The sequence below is a fragment of the Zalophus californianus genome, chromosome 17 (assembly GCF_009762305.2).
Source record: "Zalophus californianus isolate mZalCal1 chromosome 17, mZalCal1.pri.v2, whole genome shotgun sequence".
In the NCBI taxonomy this organism is placed as follows: Eukaryota; Metazoa; Chordata; class Mammalia; order Carnivora; family Otariidae; genus Zalophus; species Zalophus californianus.
The window spans coordinates 32,418,335-32,441,998 of NC_045611.1; positions in this window are offsets into that span (position 1 = coordinate 32,418,335).

Sequence of the window (23,664 nt, forward strand, 5' to 3'; positions counted from 1 at the left end):
GACTCACATCGTGGTTTCCTAGGGGCAGCCAAGCCGGGCAAAGTTAATCACGTGGCCATCAAGCACCTGGATTCAAGTGGGCATTTGGTGCATCCCCAGATATGTGACTTTTAGCAAGTCATTCATTCCCTGCTCTGAAGTCCACTGAATGACTTTGGAAGGTTTCTGTGGCATATTAAAAGAGGTAGTGGATGTAAATGAGCTTCAACACCTGGAAAGGGTTCATCGCTCTGTGAAAGATTCATTTCCCTTAAAGCGAGTGTAATTCTCTCCAGAGTTGAGATGGTGACTGGAATTTTTCAATTCTCCAGTCGCCTGGCCCTGGGCTCTGCATCCAGTAAACAGCTGAGGAGGCTCTAGGCAGTGAAGGACGTTAAGAAAGGTTGGACTTGGGGATCCCATATTGTGTTCAGTTGTGAGGCTGTGTTAAGCTGGGAGAGAAGCAAGCCCCGTGGACCTCTTCTGGGCTCCGTCTCAATCAAATTCTGACATTTCCCTGCTCATCCTTTGGGTTGACCTGGCCCCCGGAAAATGAGGTAAGTCAGACAACGGACATGTTTCGGTCATCTTGGATAGAGAAGGCCTGATTCTGGAGAGTCACAGATGAAGAAGCCCACCCAATGCGATGATCCAAACAGAAAATAAGATAACATCATTTCTCTTCCCTATCTTTTGCCTGGTAATTCCTGGAATCTCAGCTTCCAGAACTCCCCATTTATTTCTTGTTTTTCCTTGTATGGAAGCAATATTATTGAGTCCTTGCTCTATGCCAGGCTCTGGGCTAGGTGTGCTAGATTTCATGATAATTAAAGTTGACCATGTCCTTGTCTTCTTATAATGTAGCCTCCAGGGAGGGACAGAGACAACACTTAAATGAATCAATACTTAATATTTCAGGTGACTAAAGGGTTTTGAAAGAAATAAACTGGAAATGTCTCAGATTCGAAGGTTACTTTAGAAAGTATAGTTGAGACTTCTAGAAGGCAGAGGTCTTTGAGCTGAGAACTAAAGTATAAGGAGGAAAAATAAGTTTGAAGAGTTTGGAGAGAGAGGCATTGAGCACAGCGGCGCCAAGGCACTGAGGCATCAGAGAGTTTAGAATGTTTAAAGAGTTCAGAGAAAGAGTGGCAAAAGTGGGAGAAGAATATAAAAGTAGGAAGGTGGAAGGGGGAGGCAGGGCCAGATCATCATGGAGCCCTCGAGGTCTTGTCAGAGGCGCGGATTATGTTCTATACCTAATGGGAAGCCAGTCGAGGGTTTCAGGTATAATGATATGAAGTTCAAGTTGGGAGTTTCTCTCTCAAGTCTTCCACCACCCCCTTGTAAGTCCCGGATCCTAGATAGCACTCATGGGCACTTAGCCTAACTGCCTGGTTCCTTGTCTCTCCCTCACCCCATCGACTAGAACATGAGTTTCTTGAAGGCATGAAGTTTCTTGTCACCCTTTCATTGTTGAATCTCTAGCAACAACAACAGTCAGTCTGGCACCTGACTTTTGCTAGATACTCAAGAAATATTTATTGAATTGAATCAAAGTGGAAAAGATAACTAAAATGCTGGGGGAGCAGGTGGCAAATACCAAAGGAATCGGATGCTCAGGGTTGAAGGGGTTCAGGGCAGAAGCCCATCACTTCTGGTTGGGGTAGTCAGGGGAGGCTGCCTGAGAGAGGGGGGCCTTGAGTCAGAGACCTGAAAGATGAGTAGGTTGTAGATAGGCACAGGGGAGGGTAATCTAGGCAGATGACACCGTGTGTCCAAAGATTGCCAGGCTCTTAAAAAATTAAAACTGGTGAGTTCTCATTTCACCAAACTTCCAATGCTGAGTGGATGGGAAATAGACACAGCAGAGGGTTCTGTGAGAACTGGACTAGCACAAGCTCTCTCCAGCGAGTAGATCCACCCTCTGCGTTTATGCAGTTGATTGTCTATGCCCTAGAGGGTTCAAAAAAGAGTTTCCCATTCCATCATCTGGTAAATCTCATCCTCAGCCTTGACAACAAAACCATGGACCAGTCCCATCCCTCAAAATGTCCCAATATTTCTTGATAGACACTTCTGTTGTCTTATGTGCAATAGAATTGTAATCACCTGTATTTAAAACTAATGGATTTGAAATAACCTGCAGGCTTCCACTTTAATGAGAGTTAGATTAATGAAAAAGGACCTTTTGCCTCAGATTGCATGACAACATTTTCAAATTACATTCCTGGAACAGAGAATTCACTTATTCAGAGTAATTGGATGCTGACTTGGGTTAATACGTACAATGTCCTTAAATGAAAATGTTCTATTGTAAGTGGAACTGTATGATACCTGAGGCTTTCTCAATAGATTTGGTTGGACTCTGAGTTAATTATACTGCATGCTATTTTTTGAATGAATTCAAGCATGAATTCTACACGGTAGAGATTGGGATAATTATATTCAATTCTGCTTGGTGCCCCGCTGAAAGAATTGACCTTTTAGATAAAACGAGTCTCCCGAGCAAGAAACCTGAAGAAAGTCTACACAAAGCCGGCAGATGGAAGAGCAGAGAAAGTCTTAAGTAAGAGGGGAAAAGGGGGCGGAGGGTGGGGGTGGGGGTGGGAGTGGGGGTGGGAGGAGGCAAGCTCAAGAAACAGTAGCATCAGCAAGATTGATTTTTTGTCACGGGAAAGTATTTCTGTTTTGTAGCTTGTTTTGTATCCTTGGTACATAAAGGTATAATTTAAAACCATTGATTTTACTAAGCTGTTTTCTCATCAGTAACACGGCTAAGAAGTAGCAGCATGAAGAATGAGAAGCAGACAAAAAGCAGTCTCTGGAAGATCTCTGGGTGTGAGGCCCCCAGAAGGAGCAGAGGGGTGTGTGAGGAGGAACCAACACAGGCTTGACCACCGGGCTATCCTGCCTCCCACCACGGCTTGGGGCTGAACATGGGCTTAGAGATCAGAGCCCCCTGGGCTTAAAGCCTGGCTCCACCGCATACTAGCTATGTGGCTTTAGACTAGAGGCTAACCCTCTCTGTGCCTCGGTTTCTGCATCTGCAAAATGGGGTTAACCTCATAGCGTTGCAAGGAGCATTCAACAGTTAGAAAACACTTGCCTGGTGTGAGTGCCCAGTAACATCAGCCGCTTTAATTTATACTGTTCTGCTTGGTTGTGAAATCTCTGCCCCCCTCCCCACCCCAGAGGAGGGGAAAAAAGGCAACCCATTAAGAGGATTAAACCCATCAGGAGGATTAAAAATACTTCTTCCCTTGGGAAGAGGAGGAAACTGAAAGGAGGGGGACCTTCTGGACACTGGGTGTCAAGGACGTGTCCTTTGAAGGCTGCCACAGGGCAGGGTGAGATCACCAAGTCTCCCTGGCCGTGTTAGCCAGAGGGCAACCCAGTGTGCCCAGCCAAAGGGAGGCTCCCTGTTCCAGCAGCTTTCCTGAAAGTAGAAGACTGTGTGTTGCCTCTTTGGCCCAGCTCCCCAGTTAATAAGCACTCTCATTATTCCAAGTGTAGGAACAGGCAGCATAAGACATACAGTATCCATCTTTAAGCAAGTGCCGGGCTCTGACCACCACTGGGGGCCGAAAAAATGACTTAATCCTTCCTTGGGACTCTTTCAGTGTTGGTGAAACTCGCTTTCCACACAGTGTGGCCACACTCCTCGGCTTGGCCGAGTCTACAGTCTTCTCTCCCAGTGAAGGTTTTTTTTTTTTTTTTTAAGATTTTATTTATCTATTTGACAGAGAGAGAGACAGCGAGAGAGGGAACACAAGCAGGGGGAGTGGGAGAGGGAGAAGCAGAGGGGGTGGGAGAGGGAGAAGCAGAGGGGGTGGGAGAGGGAGAGGCAGGCCTCCCGCGGAGCAGAGAGCCCGGGGCTCGATCCCAGGACGCTGGGATCATGACCTGAGCCGAAGGCAGATGCTCAACGACTGAGCCACCCAGGCGCCCCTCTCCCAGTGGAGTTTTGACACCCCTTCTATCCCAGCCTAACCTTCTTGCTGTAAGATAATGCTTCTTTCGTGCTGTCCCTACTAGCTTCCCGGGGCTACTATAACAAATTGCCTCAAACTTGGTGGCTTAACGCAAAAGAAATTTATTCTCTTGCAGTTTGGGAGGCCAGAAGTCTGAATCACCCATCAAAGTCAAGGTGTTGGCCACTCTCCCTCCAGAGGGGTTAAGAGAGAAAGTGTCCCTTGCTTCTTCCAGATTCCGGGGGCTACAGGCATTCCTTGGCTTGGGGCTGCATCACTCCGACCTCTGCCTCTGTGGTCCCGTGGCCTCCTCTTCTGTCTGTGTCAAATCTCCCCCTGCCTCTCTCTTCAAAGGTCTCTTGTGATGTCATTTAGAGCCCACCGGGACAGCCAAGGATAACCTCTGCATCTCAAGATCACATCTGTCCAAAGGTTCCCACTTAAGACAACATGCACAGGTGCCAGGGTTAGGGCCCGGTATCTGTAGGGGCCACCATTCAGCCCACTACACCAGCTCACAGTTTTACTGCTGTCTCTCTCCCTGCTATTTATCAGGAGACATTAACCTGTTCAGGACCCCGCTTTCTCTTCCCTCTATGGGGAAGCATTCATTGACCACTGAGTTGGTGTGGGCTTCACAGGTCCCCACCCCTTCTTCCTGGGGGTTTTTCTTCTAACCACCTCTGGGGGCTACTTAGGAAGGTCCCGAGTTCTCCCTTACCCCCACTGGTAACACCTGTCGTTCAGAGTTGCAAAAACCTGGATTTCCTTTGGGGAGCCATCACCCTGTGGAGAGGAATGCAGGTCTGTCCGTGTGGTTTGAAGGGGTTAGCTTTCCCCACCCCCGCAACCCCAAAGTACCTTCGACAATATACGCTACTTAAAACTTGCCGGTGACTTAGCAAATCTTGGTAAGGATATATGGGGACTGATGTGAGATCCATCAGGGCCAATCAGGACGCTTCATTCCCCTCTGTCCAGGGTGAGTGCTTCTGGGCTGGGCACGTGACCCAAGTCCCAGTGAGACTCAGACCTGGACTTCTACTAGGGGAGTCTCTTTTTCTCTCTGATGGACTTGAAGCTGGAAGATTAGAAGCCCAGAGCTGCTTGGTGCTGCTGCTCCATAGGGGATTTGCCCTAAAATGGAGCCAATAAGCAGAAAGAAGAAGCAAAGCATGGAAGACAAATCCAAGATCCAATGAACAACTTTTGACCTCCTGGATCCAACCATGCCTGAAATCATATCTTTAGTTGGTTGAACCACATCACCTTTTTTTTTTTTTTTTTTTTTTGCTTAAGTTAGTCTGAGTCGGATTTCTGTCATTTTACGATTGGGAGAGGTCTCACTAACACATTTGCCATGCAGGTGCCTGCTAGTAGTTGACTTCTTGAGTCTAAGCAAGAGACGCTCAATATCACACAGGGCCTAGAGCCTACCTGTTCTGTGCTCAGTACTATGCCTGGGCTTAGCACATGAAAAAAGCAAGGCTCCATTCCTCTTATCACAGATTTTTTTTCCTTGAACTGGGGACTCAGGAAATAAGTGAAGTCATGCTTCTAGCTGATCTAATTTATGATGGTTTTCCTCATATGAGCCCATTTACTCTGACCTTCGCATCTTTTTCTGTTGTGCGTGAGACACTCAGTCCTACCTTAGATCGCCTAACACAGTTGGATTTTTCCTCTGTATGTCTGGGTGTTCAACACTGAAACAATCTCTCTGATTGACTGAACTCGCTGGAGCTTCATTTATGGCCTAGAGAGGGCTGGCATTGGCCTGGAGAAGCTTGGGATCCATGAGGATATACTTCTTTTCTGTGAGTGTTATACAGAATGAACTGTGTTCCTTTCTGTCTTTTAGAAGGGTCAGGATTGCTGAGGGACATGCTGAGGAACTCTCAGGGGTACTTTGTGAGAAAAGCTCAGCTTCTTGTAATCTCTTCCCAGTTCTGACCACTAACCACCTTTTCACTTTAGGCACCTTTGGCCCTCACCTTTTGGGATTTGATTCCTTATTTTTTAAAGTAATCTTCAGGGCGCCTGGGTGGCTCAGTTGTTAAGCGTCTGCCTTCGGCTCCGGTCATGATCCCGGGGTCCTGGGATCGAGCCCCGCATTGGGCTCCCTGCTCCGCGAGAAGCTGGCTTCTCCCTCTCCCACTCCCCCTGCTTGTGTTCCTGCTCTCACTGTCTCTGTCTCTGTCAAATAAATAAATAAAATCTTTAAAAAAAAATAAAGTCATCTTCATGCCCGATGTGGGGCTCGAACTCACAGCCCTGAGATCAAAAAGTTGCATTCTCACCGACTGAGCCACCCAGCGCCGCCCCCCCCCCCCCCCCGCCACCCCACGCCGGCTCCTCATTTCTCTCTCTCTCTCTCTCTTTTTTTTAAGATTTACTTATTTTATTTGGGAGAGAGAGCGTAAGTAGGGGGAGGAGCAGAGGGAGAGGGACAAGCAGACTCTGCACTGAGCATGGAGCCCGATGCAGGGCTTGTTCTTACAACCCTGAGATCACAACTTAAGCGGAAACTGAGATCTGGGCGCTTCACCAACTGCACCACCCAGGCACCCCCACCCCGACTCCTCATTTCTTAAGTGATCTGACCTTGGTCAGGTTTGACCTTGGTCAGGTCTATGTCTTATTGCTCCCATGTCCATGCCACACATTTCTGGCTGATCACTGTGCTCTTGCTCGTGGAGCCTAAACACAGCCTCATAATCCTTCTCAACACCGAGCTAGATGATCTTAAAGTTTCTTCTAAACCTTACTTAACGTTATATGATCCCGAGGCTTTCGGACACTTTCACTAGGTGTTGTTTTTACATCTTGATTTGGACACTTTCCCCCTTGTCATCAATAGCTGCGGTTCATGCAGTTCATGCCCCCCTCCCCCCAGACGTGGGGCAGGGATAGAGACCTCGTGTCCTCTCCCCAGATCCAGGAGCGTCAGCAGTCAGCATAGCTCAGTATTATGAGATGGTGACTCTCTAAAAGCAGAAGGTCCCATTCCCGTAGCTCTGTGCAGATTTGGAGGCAAAAAAGGCTCCAGCAATTAATTCCACCATGCAGTTAATGTAATTAGTCAGACTTACGCATAAGGCCCAACAATTGTTACTCAAATATTTTCATTGTTTTTTTTTCTCTTCTCCCAAAGGTTCCAGTCCCTTAAATTTGTACATTATCTGTGACTGATATATCATTTATCTAGAGAATACAGTTGTCATTCACTTCATTTAATTAGCTTATGGATTCTAAATTATCTGCTACCATAAAATGTGATTTTATACTGCAGATTACAAAGGTTTTCAGAAATTTAATATGCCACTTTTAATTGGTGAAAAGTACCCTAAAGGATTCATAATATTTTTTACTGCACTTGCATTTAGGCTCAAGAGAGAGAGATTGAAGATGTTTAGTAAGAAATGGGATTTGGGTCAGTGAGATTGGTGAAGATTTATTTGGAATAAGGCAAATCTGGAGGGATGGAGTCATAAATATAGCCATCAGAGGATTGAGTTTGAGCAGTGAGACCAGTGAGTTGAAAACAATATCTTCTGGTTTTCATACCCCCGGCTCGTCATTTTGATGGGCTAACCATGTATTTATGGCATATGGCTCCAAGTTTGCAGGGATGACTAAGAATAATCTATTTTCTCCTCTGCTTTTCCAACCATTAAGTCCATAATCTTCTGTGTATATGGCATTACCACACCTTCCCTAAATGCATTCTTGGCCTTATTGATGCCTAGGCTTCGTTGTATAGCTGGGCGGCCGTTTGCTCGGCCAAAGCAAACAGCTTCTTTTTGATCCTTGGACTATGGAAATGCCCTACACAGTGAGGTTACGGTCATAATAGGGGGGCTGGGTTATTGGGAGCAACTTCAAGGATTTCCACGCTCATCTGTCTTAATGTGTGGCAAATAAAAGTTTATAAAACATGACATTAAAAAATCTAGAGCCTTAAAGAGAAGGTTTGGAAAGAGTCAAAGGTCAGGAAACGTGGGTGAGGCCGTGAGTCTCCACGCCCCTCTGGGACCCTCCCTGTCTCCAGGAACCAGGTCCTGATTATCCTACAAAATCAGCAAGGTACAGAGCCCACACTCACATTATTGCCCACTCTTTTGAGTGAAGGCACTGAAGGTCTCTGTTAGAAACAAATGTGAAACTAGGGTTAACTCTTAGTACCTCCATGGTAATTAATTTTATTGGCTGAGTTTGGCTATGAGAAACTGGCTCTAGTCTGAAAGGTTTTCCAGAGGGAAAAGACAAAAATGCAGACTTTGGTAGCGGGCTGGGGAAAGACGGGGGCTTGAGAAGCCCAAGCTAGCTAGCTAGCATGGGAGTCTGAAAGGGGGAGGTGTGCAAAATGAATAAGCCTAACATTGCTATTATAAATAGGTCATAATGCCTAATCCTAGTGCTACATTTTATTGAGTACCTACTAGGTGCCGGGCACCATGCTGGGCTCTTCGTTCTATCAGCCCCCAAATGCTATGAGATCGGTTATAATACAGTGCATATTTCACAGAAAGAAAGACAACCATGGGCTTTGGCACATGGAATGACTTGCTTGCAATCTCACCGTTGACAGAATTAGGTTGTGCATGCAGGTCTGTCTACTCCCCAGGCCAGTGGGGCTACGGGATGGCAGAGGGCTGAGGAGAAGCTGCAGGAGGTGCACTGGGGGAGGCTTCTCGCTCGGGCCAGCAGCTTCCAGAGGGCAGCCAAGGGCTCTCCCAGGTCAGTCCCTCCCCGATGGAGCACCTCCTCCTGGGAGCCAGACCCTGGTCTGCAAGAGGGAGGCAGAGGGGAATAAGAAAGACACAGATTCTGCCCCAGGCAACTGGCCAGGAATCTCTTTATGGACTTGACATTCTAGCTCCTTCTGAGGAGCTAGAATTCTATTCCTCCGGAATATACCCACCCTTTGTTTTCCAGAGGTACACGTGGAGTGTGGATCCTCCATGGCAAACTTCCTTTTCCAACCTTAAAATACTTCTGCCTTTTCTAGTAAAAAGTTGCTGGATGGCCTCATTTTGGAAAAATCAGAGACAACCAAAAGGAAAGCATAAAGATGATTCTGGAGCCCACCACACAAGGGTAGAAAGCAGTGATGTATGTGTTTGTGCATACACACGTGCAACATACAAATGAGTTATCCTTGCTTTCACATTTCACAGGAGGGGGACTGCCGATGCACATGATTTCCATCTCAACCGCTCTGACCCTCAGATTTCCCACTGAGTAGAGGGGACAGATCACCATGCCTTCCTCACGTAATTTTTGTGAGGACAGAAGGAAGGAAGCTGGTAGAGGATTTAGAAGAATGGCTACGCAAAACAGCGCTTAATAAATGTTACCTGCCATTGTTACTATCACCAAAACTCGAACATAATCACACTCCAGTGCTATTATGCATTCTTGCACAGCATCTCTTCACAACAATTTTATTGTTTTTTTCATTGTGCAAGTAAATATGCTTATTTATAAAACCAGGGATAAACAAAATGATAAACCATAAAGCCATCCATAATCCCATTGATAAGGAGAAGACTACTCTTGAGTTTTAGTTGACATGTTTGCAACTTCATTTAATATATGTACATATCTGGGCCTGGTTATTTTATAACCTGCTTTTCTCCCCCCGTTAAAAAAATCGGTTGTGAACATTATCTCGTGTGATTACGGGATTTGCCACAGACACAAAATCCCGATAGCTCAACAACAGTCCACAGACAAGATTTAACATAATCTACTGAGCCCGCTCCCTACGGCAAACATTTAGTCTGTTGCCCAAATTTTGCTTTTGTAAACAGTGCTGCCATGAGCGGCTCTATGACCAAATTCTTGGGTCCTGGTAGATTATATTTCCAGGATTGGGATTTCTGGGTCAAAGAGTTTGTGGGTCTCTAAGGCTCTCGATGAACAAGTGCCCTCGTGCTCTTGGGGCTTCGTGCAGAGCTGCAAGGCCATCCTGTTAGGGCATAACAACCAGGTTGCTTCTACAGCTCCCCAGCCTGGTGACCATATTATGCCTTCTGCTGCTCCCTAGCTTGGTGCTTCTGGGCCACCAACCCGCCTGGTCAGTTGAAGAATAATCAGCAAATGCCTGTTCGCCTTTGTGTGTGTGTTAGCCCAAGGATAGCAGGAGGCATACTTGAAAGAAATAAATGATTAGGTTCGACAATGGAAAGGTAAACAGAATCATAATTCATGAGATTTCCCATTGTTCTTTCCTGACTTTAATTCTATAGCCATAAAGCAGCCATAATCAACTATTCAATTCAACAGACCCTTATTGAACACTTACTTTGTACAAAGCTGGGAGGTAGATGCGAAAAATAATACTGAATATTTGTACAGTGTTCACACTTGACAAAGTGCTTTCATATGCTTTAGAAAAAAAAAAAAAAAAAAAAAACCAGAGCCGGGACTCAGGAGACCTGATTTCTAGAGTCACCTCCACCGTATAATTGAAGTATGACCTCAGGCTGAATCTCTTTGCTCCTTGTGTAAATACAGGTTAAGAATCCAAGCCTTTGCGGCCTTGGAGGGTTTGTGTGATGCTCAGGTAAGATGTAAGTGTTCCACGGATTTATAAATTGCAGCAAGTTACAAAAATGGGCTGCGGCATTAAAATATTTTTTAATTAGATCTAAATTGATAATGACGTTGAAGATCATTCAGGGAAGTGATCACTTTTCCAGCCGTATTCCAGGGAGCCCAAAGGTTTTTGTGGGGCCACCATGTGGAGAAACGGGAAGGAGAGCAGGGCTCGGTTCCCCACTGCCCACTCTAACTTCTCATTTCAGCCTCTGGAACCAGATTGCTCACGTGGGACCCTGGGAAAGTTACTCAAACCCCTTTGGAGCCTCATCATCATATGCCCATCTGCAAAATGGGCATATGAGTCACTGTGAAGCTTAATAAGTTAATTAAGAACTTGTTCAGAACCACAGGAGGCACATAACTAATTATTGCTATTATGTTTACGGTCCACCTTGGGGGTCCTCCTAGGGTCAGATTCCACTGAAAATAACATTTGGAAAAAAATCATTGGCTTGTCTCACTTCTTTATTTTGCAGATGGAAAGTTTACAGCTCAGAAAAGTGAGCGTCAATACGCTTATAGAGAATCTGGCACACAGAACAAAGTGCACGTGTCCTATCCCCAGGGTCCATGAGCAGAAGCACTGTGTCCCCCCGCTCCCTGTGCTGCTCACCTGCTGGTGGGTGAGAGGGCACTGTGAAGGGGGCTGTGCACCACTCTGGGGCTTGGACACTTTCTCAGAAAGTCTTGTCATCCAAGCTCTTCTAATAAGAAACCAATAAGCTGGGGCACCTGGGTGGCTCAGTTGGTTGGGTGTCTGCCTTCGGCTCAAGTCCTGATCCCAGATCCTGGCATCCTGGGATCGAGTCCTGTGTTGGGCTCCCTGCTCAGTGGGGAGTCTGCTTCTCCCACTTCCCTCCCTTCTCCTCCAAATTCCCAGCAGACACAAATCCTTGGGATCTGGGAATGAGAAATTGGAATTTCTGAAATCATAAATGATTCTTAAAATACTTCTTTATAAAGATTTTTTTTTATTTATTTCAGAAAGAGAGAGAGAGGGTTGGAGCAGGGGAAGGGGCAGAGGGAGAGAGAGAGAGAGAGACTCAAGCAGAATCCAAACTGAGTACAAAGCCCGACACGGGGCTTGATCTCAGGACCCTGAGATCATGACCTGAGGCAAAATCAAGAGTCAAACATTTAAACAACTAAGCCACCCAGGCATCCCCTTAAAATACTTTCAACGTTCTTCATGGATATCTAAAAAAGTTGTTTGATAAAGAAGAAATAGTATGTTTAACAAGTGTTTATAAAGAACGTTGCAGAAAATTTATGAAAAATATTTGCTATAGGCAAATATTTGCCTATAGCAAATATTCACATACTGGAAAGTGCCAGCGAACATTACTGGGTAATATTCAAATAATGTCACAATCAGATCACCCAGCAAGAGTGAAGGCACCACAAAGAGTCAAGAAATGGCCAAAGGACTTATTTTCCTTCCAATCTTGTTATTTCTTGGAACTCATAGGATTTGAGTGAAGTATACTATGTGTATAGACATTGCTATTTATTTTATTTGCAAGAATGGCACCTTTTTTTTAAGATTTTATTTATTTATTTGACAGAGAGAGACACAGCGAGAGAGGGAACACAAGCAGGGGGAGTGGGAGAGGGAGAAGCAGGCTTCCCGCCGAGCAGGGAGCCCGATGCGGGGCTCGATCCCGGGACCCTGGGACCATGACCTGAGCCGAAGGCAGACGCTTAACGACTGAGCCACCCAGGCGCCCTTAGAATGGCACACTGTTGGCACAGACACACAATGGCCAGCCAGACCAAGCGAGTAGATTGAGACCGATGCTCCCACATATGCTCGTCTTTCCCCTTCCATTCCATGTGGCAGTCTCCTGCCTTCTCCTTCCTCTTGATGTCCGCAGATTCCCCCAAAATTGGGTAACGTCGGCATGCTGACGGCTAAGCTTTGATCCAAACAGAAGACTTATAATACTTTTTCTCATTTTCCCAAGTTCTTGGCTGATTTTTCCCCAGGAGCTGGGAAAACATAAATACTAGAACACAAAACAGAAATGTGAGAGACCTGAAAGAAAGTGAGGGGAATTGAAATTTTAGGTCATGTGATTAGTACTGACCACAGATGCTGGGAATACTTGGAGGGAAAGGGGATTTTGAGGAGCCAGCATTGCTTCTAGAAGGAGATGGTAATTGAGCTAGACTTTGCAGGATATGTGGGACTGGAAAAGACAGCAGTGTAGAGAGGAAGCGTCCCAAGGAGAGGGGCAGCCTGCCAAAGCTAGGGAGAAGATAAACTTCAGGAAGGATGAATGGCAGGGAAGAAGAGAAGTACGTCAAGGAGGACTCATAAAACCTGGTGTTAATATCCCGCGGAGCGTAATGGATTGGTTCGTTTATTAGTTTATTGGTTTTTAGGAGGGCTTTTTAAAAAAAGCTTTTATTTTGGGGACACCCAGATGGCTCAGTCAGTTGAGCCTCTGACCCTTGGTTTCGGCGAAGGTCGTGATCTCAGTTGTCTTGAGAGAGAGCCCCACATCAGGCTCCTTGTTCAGTGCGGAGTCTGTTTGAGATTCTCTCCCTCTTCCTCCTCCCCCCCAAATAAATAATTAAATAAAAATGAAAAGATTTTATTTTTAAGTAATCTCTACCCCCAACCTGGGACTCGAACTCACAACCCCAGTGCCCCTAGGACTTTTTAATTATAAAAGTAATTCATGGGAGCAAATTCACATAATTCAGAAGGGTATAGGGTAAGAAATGAGACATCCCCCCACCCACACTTATCTCTCAGATTCTCAATCCTGGTCAGTGTTCCCCTTGAATCTTTACGGCACATGTAATAAATGGATATCCTTTTCCTTTTTAAACAAATGGAGCTAGACCAAACATTTGTTGCTACGCTCTCTTTCAAAAAAAGTAACAATTTAAAATTTTTTAAAAAATGTTGACCTTTTTCTGTTTTAATATGGATAGCTCCTTTCCCTTATATTTAAGTGTTCCATGGGGTCATTCATTGTACAGATATACCTTAAATGTTCTACCCCCCTTTCGTAACAGCCAGTTACATTGTTTCCAGGGGGTTTATTATTATTATTTCATTAAAAACATGGCAATTGCTTTCGTATTCTTCCGCAGTGACTCCCTTTTGCAAGTATGTCTGTGGGATTTATATCCGCAAGTGGAGTTGGCGAGTCACAGGATGTGTGCGTTTAAAATTTTGACTGTTACCACCAAGTGACCGTCCAAAAAAGACCGTACCAGATTTATGGTTCCGTCCATGGTGGGTGAGGATGTTAAGAGACTGGGCTCTGGAGTTGGTCAGCCTGAAACGAAGCATCCTTCCACCACCTCATTGCTTCAGGACCTTGGGAAAGTTATTTAACCAAGCCCTTCGTGCCTCTGCTCATTTGAAAATGGGGATGGAAGTCATCTCTATATCATGGGTGGTTACAGTCCTAGATGATGAGACATATACACGCTTAATCAGTGCCTTGCACACTGTGAGACCCGAAAGCATGTCACCTTCTGTATTGAACCTGTTGCTGCCCTGGACTTCCATCCCTTTACCCTTAGCATTTGGGTGCTTGCCCAACCGCTCACTGTCAGCTCCTGCATCCCCTTGCCTCCGGCTTTGCTGGCTGGGGGGGCTGCTTTGCTCATGCGGGCTCATCGCAGGCCAGAAGGGCTGGGGAATTGATGACCAGCCCCTCCTCGCAATCTTTCACCCGGGTCCGGTGGGAGTGGATGTGTAAGCCCCCCCAGGTCCCTCACCTCTTCGTCGAAGGGCTCCCTGTGCCTCCCCAACACCACTCCCCACTTCCTCCGTGGCCTTGGGCTCCCATCACCAGGGCACACGCTTCTCCCTTCACTTCCTCCTCCGAAGCCCCAACCCCTCTGCTCCCAAGGACCCCTCCCATATCAGCTAGTTGTACTCAAATCAAACCTGTGTCTCAGGGGCTCCTTCAGGGAGTTCCAAATTAGGATGAATTTTAAGCCTTGCCAATCTTTTTTTTTTTAAGATAATGTTTTATTTTTATTTAATTATCAGGGAGACTGGCCTTCTTTTCATGTTACTGGCCAAATACCTTGCTTTTCTCTGCCATTAGCCTGTTCTTGTACTTTGCTCGTGTATCTATTGGGCTGTTTGTCTTTTCCTTATTGATTTGTAAGAGCTCTTTGTAAATAATAAAAATTAGCCCTTTGTCTATTATGTGATGCTGCTTTCCACATTGTTGCTTAGCTTCTGACTTTGTTTAGGATTCATTTGTTTCTTTCTTTTCTTCTTCTCTCTCTCTCTCTCTCTCTCTTTTTTTTTCTGCCATATAGATGTTTCAAATTGTAACATAGTCAACAAGAAGCTCAGATTTAAAATCATTGTTTCTTTCCCCTTATTTACTGCTTTGGTTTCAGTTCTTCCCATAAAAGAGGCAAATATGACGGATGACACACTCAGCCAAGAAGGCTTATCTATTCACAGATGAGTTTATATATAAATACATATAGGTTAAAAATTATAATAAAATTATAGATACCATGTTACACACACACACACAGACACACACACACACACACACACTGAAGTTCTAGCCTTAATTTCTCATCTCTCCCCTCTGGAAATGATCCATGTGTGACTGCAGAATTCTGTGTTCTCGGTAGATTTCTCTCTTCCTTTATAAACCAAGTTTACATCAACTCGCCTCTCTGTGGTCTAGGCTAGCCTGGGCAGAAATCACTGCCTGCATGTAACACCCATTGTGGAGAATTCTTGATTCCTCTGTGTGTAACTTCGCTAGGTACTGACAATTATAGCTGCATGTTTAAAGTTCCATCAATCTCTCTTTTTTGTTTTATTTTAAAATTTAAAAAATTTTTAATTTTATTTTTTAAAAGATTTTATTTATTTATTTGAGAGAGGGAGAGCATGTGAGAGCCCGAGCAGGGCAGAGGGAGAGGGAGAAGCAAACTCCCCGCGGAGCAAGGAGCCCAATGCAGGGCTCAATTTCAGGACTCTGGGATCATACTTGAGCCGAAGGCAGACACTTAACTGACCGAGCCACCCAGGCGCCCCTTTCTTCTTTATATCTTAAGATTTAAGGTTTGTTTGATTGTTTTCCCTCTGCTTCCATTGCATCTTGCAAAATGCCCGAAGCCTAGATTTGGGCTATATGCTCGGTGCCGCGCCGTCCACACCTGCCATGCTGTGATTTAGCTGTGTGTAGCAGCTTGGCTAGACTCCTGGGGTGGGGAGAGGGCTCTGCCACACTCAGGTGTATGCAACCTGAGCTCTATGCACACAGATGTACTGTGCAGCTTCAGGTGGAAAGCTCCATGGTGGGTCAGGCATGGATTCTCTGATGTTACCCCTGCTCCATTATTAAGTACCTCCTTGGCTGCAGACACTGGTCATGGTGGTTTGGGGGAGGGTGCTCTTTAACCATTTTACACCCACTCTATGGCTGTCACACAAGCACACTGGTGGTGTGAGGGGAGGCTCCAGACACTTTTTTCCACTTCTCTAGGTCACCAAATGATACCAAGAAATGTGAAAGCATTTCTTTCTGTTCCTTTTTTTTTTTTTTTAACATAGGCTCCACGCCCAGTGTGGACTTGAACTCACAATGTTGAGATCAAGACCTGAGCTGAGATCGAGTGTTGGACACGCAAACAACTGAGGCACCCAGGCGCCCCTTTTTCTGTTCCTTAATCATGTTCGGCTCATTCCCACCTCAGGGGCATGTCTGCTTGCTCTTCTCCTTCCCTATTATTTCAGTCTCTGCTCAAATGTTCGGCCCTGCCCACTCCACCTGAAGAAACCGCCTCTGCCAACCATGTCCTGTTACCTCTCCATTGTTACTATTTTTGCAAAGCACCGATCTCCACCTGGAGTTGAGTTATGTATGGGTTTGCTTGCTTGTTACCGTCTCCCTGCTAGAACATCCCCTCCGTGAGGGCAGGGACTCTGTCTGGGATCCCTAGCACCTGACTGACACACAGTAGGTACTCCAAGTGATGGCCAACATGATTCCTCCATGAGGGGAGGGATCCAGGCTGATCCAGTGGTGGGAATAGGGATGGCCCCTCAACGGGGGGGAGGAGGCAGGGGCATCCTGACACCTCCTCACTGGCTTTGTGGTCACGGTGCCCACGGACTGGATGGCTCCCAGTTTTCAGAGGACAGAGCACTCGGCTCAGACTCTGTCCAGGGCATCACTTGTGTTTAAAGTCCCCAAAGGGATGTGACTCACTCTGCCACTTCCAGTGGAACTTGGAGTCTGCTCTAGAGGAACAGGAGAGCTATTTCGAGAGGAGCCCAGAGCCTAAGAAGCCACTGTCAGGTGGAGAGGGTGGAGGGGTGGAGGGGTAGAGGGGAAAGACGTCCCTGCCTTGGAAAAGGCCTCAGAAATCCTGAGAAGAAGAAGTAAACAGCCTTGTAGTTGCCAGCGAACTTTCCTGTGGCTGGGTGTGCCCACACAGCACGAGGAGATGGCCCGCAGGACTGAAAGAAAACTGGCTCGAGGTTATAATACATGATTTCAAAGGCAGCACAGAGAAGTTAAGTGCCCTGTGTCCTTCTCAGCCTCTCCCTCTGCATTTCTCCATCTTTCTCTGCCTGCGTCCCTGTCTGTCTTTCTCTTCCTCTCGATCCTTCTTTCATGCTCCATGTATGTGTTCAAATGTCTGTCTCTCCCTCCCTCTGCGCTCCTTTGATGGTACATGCATAAACGGATGGTTTAGCATGTGAGCTCATCGGCAGCCATTTGAACGGATTCCATAAAAACTTTCTGAAACCAAATCAAATGAAAACCAACCCATAAACCAGGTAGAACAAAAGGGCTCTTTGGACTTGAAAAGGTTAGAGAAGACTGCAGGGGCCGCACACACCGTTCAATCACGTTCGAAGCTGGGGTTTTAATTTAGTTTTCCTATTTCCCCCGTAGAAGTTCCTCACTGCTCAGCTGCTAATGCATTTCCAACTGAAATTTTGTAAATTATATTGGGAAACATTCTCAGCTAGACTAGATTGTGCAAGCTTTCATAATGGCTTCCCACTGCTGCTTCTGGCAATCTGGGCTCTTTGGGAGCACCGCGTGTTGCATGCATGTCCTTAAGAACCTTCTCCATCTTATCCTCGGGGCCCGTGGCTCTGCACTCTCAAGGCTGGCTGCGAGCAGACCAGACTTTCCAGCAGCCCAAGAAGCTGGGCCTTGGCATGTCCCCTGCCATCTTGCAAGGGCATCCCCTAGACCCCTCTTGTTCATCTTGAATAAACTCGCTTCCCCCCAAGTCTATGAAAGGACATGACCCTTCTCAAGTATAGTTCACTCTGACCATGCTGTTCCTTGTCTTTAAAATTGCCTGCAAAATAAAATCTCTCTCTCTTTTTTTTCCAGCCAAACATGTAAGGCTATCCAAAACTGACCCCAATCCATTTTCCTAACAGTTACTCCTCCTCATGGATAAACTCTATCTCGTCAACTTCTTTCCCCTCTCTGCTTACACCTTGATGAGGGCCCATCCTCCACTTGGACTGGTGTGCAGCTCCCTACCTGCCCCACTGCCCTCTCACCACCCCCAGACACACGCTTCACCCTCAGAATAAAACGCAACCCCTTCCTGCGGTAGGCCAGGCCCTTCGTATCATTCTCTAGCTGCTTTTCTCAAACACCTAAGCTCATTGCCACACCCCACCCCCACCCCAACCCACCGAAGCCCTTATATTTGCTGTTGCCTCTGCCTGGAGCCCTTCCCTTAGACAGCGCATGGCTAGTGACCTTAATTCATTCAGACTCAAATGTCATTTCAAGAGGTCGTCCCTGTCCACCTGACTTATGCTACTAAAGTACGTATTAATTGCTGTCTGTCTCTGAATGGCACAGTGCCCCCCAATCTTCCCTTCTCCTCTCCCTTTTAGTAATGCAACCCACAAGTTTTACCGGGGTGGAGGGCCATCCAGCTGGAGACTACATTTCCCATCTTCCCTTGCAGCTAGACACGCCCATGTGACTAAGATCAGCCCAGTGGGATGTGAGCAGGAGTGACGTCAGGTCAGGCCCTTCAAGGTCCCTGCCCACCTTATACTTCCCTCGTTTCAGCTCTGACCAGGTGAAAGATAACACCGTGCTGGGGGCTGGCAGAGCAGGTGGAGGGAACCTGGGCTCCCCCATTACTTATGGAGCAAAACCAACTACCTCCGCTCACACCCCAAGACGGCCGGTTGACTTGGACTTGCAGTGAGAGAGAAGTAAACCTGTGTTGTTAAAGGCATTGTTGCTCGGTTTCTGTTAATGCAGCCGAGCCAATGTACACACTGAAATTCACCAATAAACTCTCAGCTCCAAGAGGACAGGGATCTGTATCCCAGCACTTGGACCAGTGACTGGCGCATAGAAGGTCCCGGATAAGTATTTGGTGGCTGAAGTTGTGAAATGAAGATGGGAAGGGGGAAGTTTCTGGGCGCTCAGGAATGATAGAGGGTAAGGCAGCAACTTGAAGGCCTAAGCGTTCCTCTGCGGAATCGGCCACCTGACGGCAGGCATCCGTGCTTGGGACAGGAGCGCCCTGATTGGGGGCCAGGGGGCTGACCTGGGCACCGCTGCCTCCCAGCCTGGGCAGCCTCCATCAGGTTTGGTCACCCTCTGATTCTCAGCGTCTCTTACTGTGAAACGGAAGCCGTAGTGTCATCCAATTCTCATCACAAAGGTGCAGACAGAGAGGTGTGGGTACTATCCGGGGAAGCCCACCAATGCCCCTCGGGGGAAGGCTATCCCTGTGTCACTAGGACTCAGACATCTGACCCAGAGCTCCGCATACCATCGAGGGAGCGGGGGTGGGGGGGTCCCTTCCAGCTATTGCCCACCCCATAAACTTGGCCTCTAACTCCGAGTAATGATGGCCTGGTGTCTAGGGGCTGACCAGACTCAATCCACTGGGAGAGGAAGGGGGATCTTGTGGAATGCAGGGCAGTTTCCTCTTTGCTTCTCTCCGGAGGCAGGCGAAGAAAACAGCAGAGAGGCGACACGGGATGAAACCAATAGAGCCAGTAGGCGGGTAGAGGGAGTACATGTCCTTAGGGCAGGAACACAGGGGAGCCACGTTCTGACCTCTGAGCTGGCAGACCATCCACATCTGGGTAAAAAACTGGAGGATTTCATCGATTCACTTATTTGTTCATTCCGGAGGTGCATCCGCTCAGAGAGCAGCCAAGTGACTTTTCAAAAACTACTTGGTCATTCAGCAGGTAGTTATGTTGTACCTACTGCATACCCTGTGCTGTGCTAGGGGCCCCGAAAGGCAAGGGAAGAAAGGAAAAGAACAAGCTCTCGTGGAGTGCCAATCATGTTCCTTCCACATATGGGCCAGTCTCTGATGTGTCCTCAGAGCACTCTCATGAGGTACAGGGTATTTTTACAGAAGATAAGGCTGAAGCTCAGAGAGGTTAAGCAACATGCCCAAGGCCACACAGCCAGGAAGAGGTGGAGTGGGGAGGGGCAAGGCCCTGCACTAGCTGGCTCAGAAGACCATCCTCTTTCCCACAGCAAGTTTGGGGAGCCTGGGTACCACTCCCCTGACCTCTAACAGCACCCTCCCTGAACTTGCTACTAGCCATTTGATACTAATAGTTATTATTATTAGATTGTCTATTTTAACAACTCTTACTGGGGAAGCCTGGGTGGCTCAGTCCGTTAAGTGTCTGCCTTCAGCTCAGTTTGTGCTCCCAGGGTCCTGGCATCGAGCCCCATGTCCAGCTCCCTGCTTTGAGGGGAGTCTGCTTCTCCCTCTGCCTCTGCCCCTCCCTGCTCCCCTGCTCCTGTGCACTCTCTCTCTCTCTCAAATAAATAAATAAAATCTTAAAAAAATAAAAAATAAAAACTCTTATTGGAATATAACATATATATAGACAAGTACATATATTCATGAGGATGCAGCTCAATAGATGTTCACGAATATGCCCGTGTAACCAGCATCAGTTGAAGAAACAGAGCATCGAAGCATCCATAAAACCCTCTCGCGCTCCCTATCAGTCACTACACCCACCCCCCCGGGGAACCCCTCCCCCGACCTCTGACAGCACAGATTTGTTTTGAACCGGTTATCCCTGGAATCAGACAGCATGTACTCTTCTGTGTCTGACTGCTTTCACTCAACATAAAGCTTAGGAGCCTCATCCACATTTTGCTGTGTGTGGTTGCATGTCTCTTGTTCTCATGGCTGCATAGTACTTCCTGCCGTTCAGCTGTGTCCTGCTGATGGGCATGTGGGCACTTTCCAGGGGTGCTCCTATGAACACGAACATCCCCGGGCACGTCTATCGGCGGACACATGCATCCATTCCTGGGGGATATGCACCTAGGAGGGATGTGCTAGGTGTCGCACGCAATCCCTTACTGCGTCCCCACAGGGACCCTGTGAGCTGGTACAATTATTAGCCTCATTTTACAGTTGAGCGAGTTTAGGCTTGAAGTGATACTCCCAAGGGCCCCCAGGTAGAAGGCAGCAGACCATATATAACCCCAGTCTCTCTGACTTCAGAGCCCGAGCCCTTAACCCCGGCATTGTACTACGACATTCGATGCCTCTGCCTCTTCATCTAGGAGCTTTAAAAACCCCACACAGACAAACAAGACCCACTTTGAGAGAGCTGGCATCGTGGAGGGCTGCCCAAGAACACAGACGCTGGAGCAGGACTGCGTGGGTATCGACCACCCCTTAAGAGCCTCATGACCTTGGACAAGGTGCTTTACTTTTCTGTATCAGAGTTTCCTCCTCTGCAAATTAGGGGTGGCTGTGAGGATTAGATGGTTTTAAAGTGAGATTTAAAATAGCTAGAGCAGGGGCGCCTGGGTGGCTCAGTGGGTTAAACGTCTGCCTTCGGCTCAGGTCATGATCCCAGAGTCCTGGGATCGAGCCCCGCGTTAAGCTCCCTGCTCAGCGTGCAGTCTGCTTCTTCCTCTCCCTCTCTCTCTGCTGCTCTCCCCTTCCTGTTCTCGCTCTCTCTCTCAAATAAATAGGTAGAATCTTTAAAAAATAAATAAATAAAAATAAAATCGCTGGAGCATCCCCAGCATGGGCAAACACAATAAATGTTAGTTAGTGCTTAGTAATACTGTGGAATGAGTAACTCCGCGTGGTTACAAGGCAAAATACAAAGCAAAATAACCCTAACAGCAGGTTTCACACGGTGTGGTTTGCACCTGGTTGTTACAGCTGGAGGGGAGCTCAGTGGTCTTGGAGTCCAAGATGCTCATTTTATAGAGGGGAAAGCAGAAGCAACAGGAGAGGAAACCCTTCCTCCAGGCCACACACCCAGCTCACGGGAGAGTGCAAAGGCCCTGAACCTCCAACCGCGTGCCCTCTTTCATGACCTCCATGCTGCTCTTGGAGGAAGGAAAGCTCCCGATTTTTGTTGCTTTTGCTCCATCCAAAGGTTTTCACGTAACGGCGGCATTTCCCCCTCCTGCTGCTGATCTTGGTCCTTCTTTAAAAGTCTCATTGTCCAGGGGGCGCCTGGGTGGCCCAGTCGTTAAGCGTCCGCCTTCAGCTCAGGTCATGATCCCAGGGTCCTGGGACCCAGCCCCTCATTGGGCTCCCTGCTCTGCGGGGAGCCTGCTTCTCCCTCTCCCACCCCCCTGCTTGTGTTCCCTCTCTCGCTGTGTTTCTCTCTGTCGAATAAATAAATAAGACCTTTTTAAAAAATTAGTAAATAAAGTCTCATTGTCCAGAGAAGGCTTCCAGCGAAGGTGAGCAATTCGTTCCAGTTTCCTTTGGATTTTTCTGAGTTTTAGCCTACAAATCTCACTTCGCTCCGGGGGGGGGTTGGTCCCGGCGCCCAGCCCACTGGTCCACTGTTGTGCCCCGCGTGTCCGCCGACTTAGCCATCCCATGAGCCCGTGTGTTTCACTGGGATGCCTCCACGCATCTGCAGAACAGGAATCGGGGAGCCAAGACTTCAACTGATGCAGGTATTTCCCCCAAAAGACACATTGGTTACCCTTTCAGAGAAGAGTGGATGGAAATGCAAACTAAATCCGGAAATAGGCAGACAGACATAACAGAGTGTCTGGAGTTGGCGTGGTACTCACCAGATTGAAGCCAGCTCCCGGGTTGAACATCAGAGGACGCTCACACCAAATCCGTGGGAATAATCATATGTGCTGATGCACATATCCGCACTTGTGTGGGCGTGCGCACACACACACACACACACACACACACACACACACACACACACGCACCCCCAGATACCCATTTCGTTTATCACCATCCTCAAGCTACACATAAAAGACACTCGGTAAATATTTGTCAAATGGCTGAAAACACGGATGTTTGATATGTTTGGGACTGTGTCGTGGTCCGCTGGAAAAGCAGCAGAATTAGAATCAGATGGATCTGACTTTGAGTCTCAATTCTACTGATTTAAAGGAGCTCAAATGTAAATGCCAACAGGAAACCGTAGGTCATATAGGGAGATTAGACCATTGGAAATAGGCCCTCCCTCTTTCTCCAAAGGGGGCGGCCTCTACTCATTTCCAGGGTCCGCTGCCAAATAGGAAATCTGGACTTTTTTTTAGAGGGGGAGGGGGAAGAGGGTCAAGTGTTCTGATTTTTAAGTGTTGGGAGCTAATAAAAAACACAAACCAAACCAGACAAAAAATACCGTGTGTGCCAAGTAAAACAGAACCAAGGCCTGGGCTGGGTTCTCAGGCCCCTGGGTTTGCAACCTCTGGCTTTCCAGTTATGGACACTTGGGCACATCTGTGTCTCCCCATGCCTCAGTTTCTTCAGCTGAAAAACGAGGAGGCGGCCCCTGCCCTGCTTTCCTCTCCACAAGGGACTCATGTGAGAGTACCCATCAGGCCTTATGACTCTGTGCCGCCCAGGACAGCCGTTTACTTTTCTGCAAGAAGCAATACTCTGACATTTTCCAAATATGTTTGAACATTGTTGTGCTTTTCCCACAAAATCAGTTTGTACCAGAAATATATATATTTTTCTCCTTTTCTGCCTTTCATTAGAAATGTGGAGCATCATGTTAGGTAATCAGTCCATCAGTGGCTTCCAAGAGTTGTTTTGCCAAAGTCACATTGCTCTGAATGTCAAGCAAATCCACCCAGGGGCTGAATAAAGGAAACGCTGT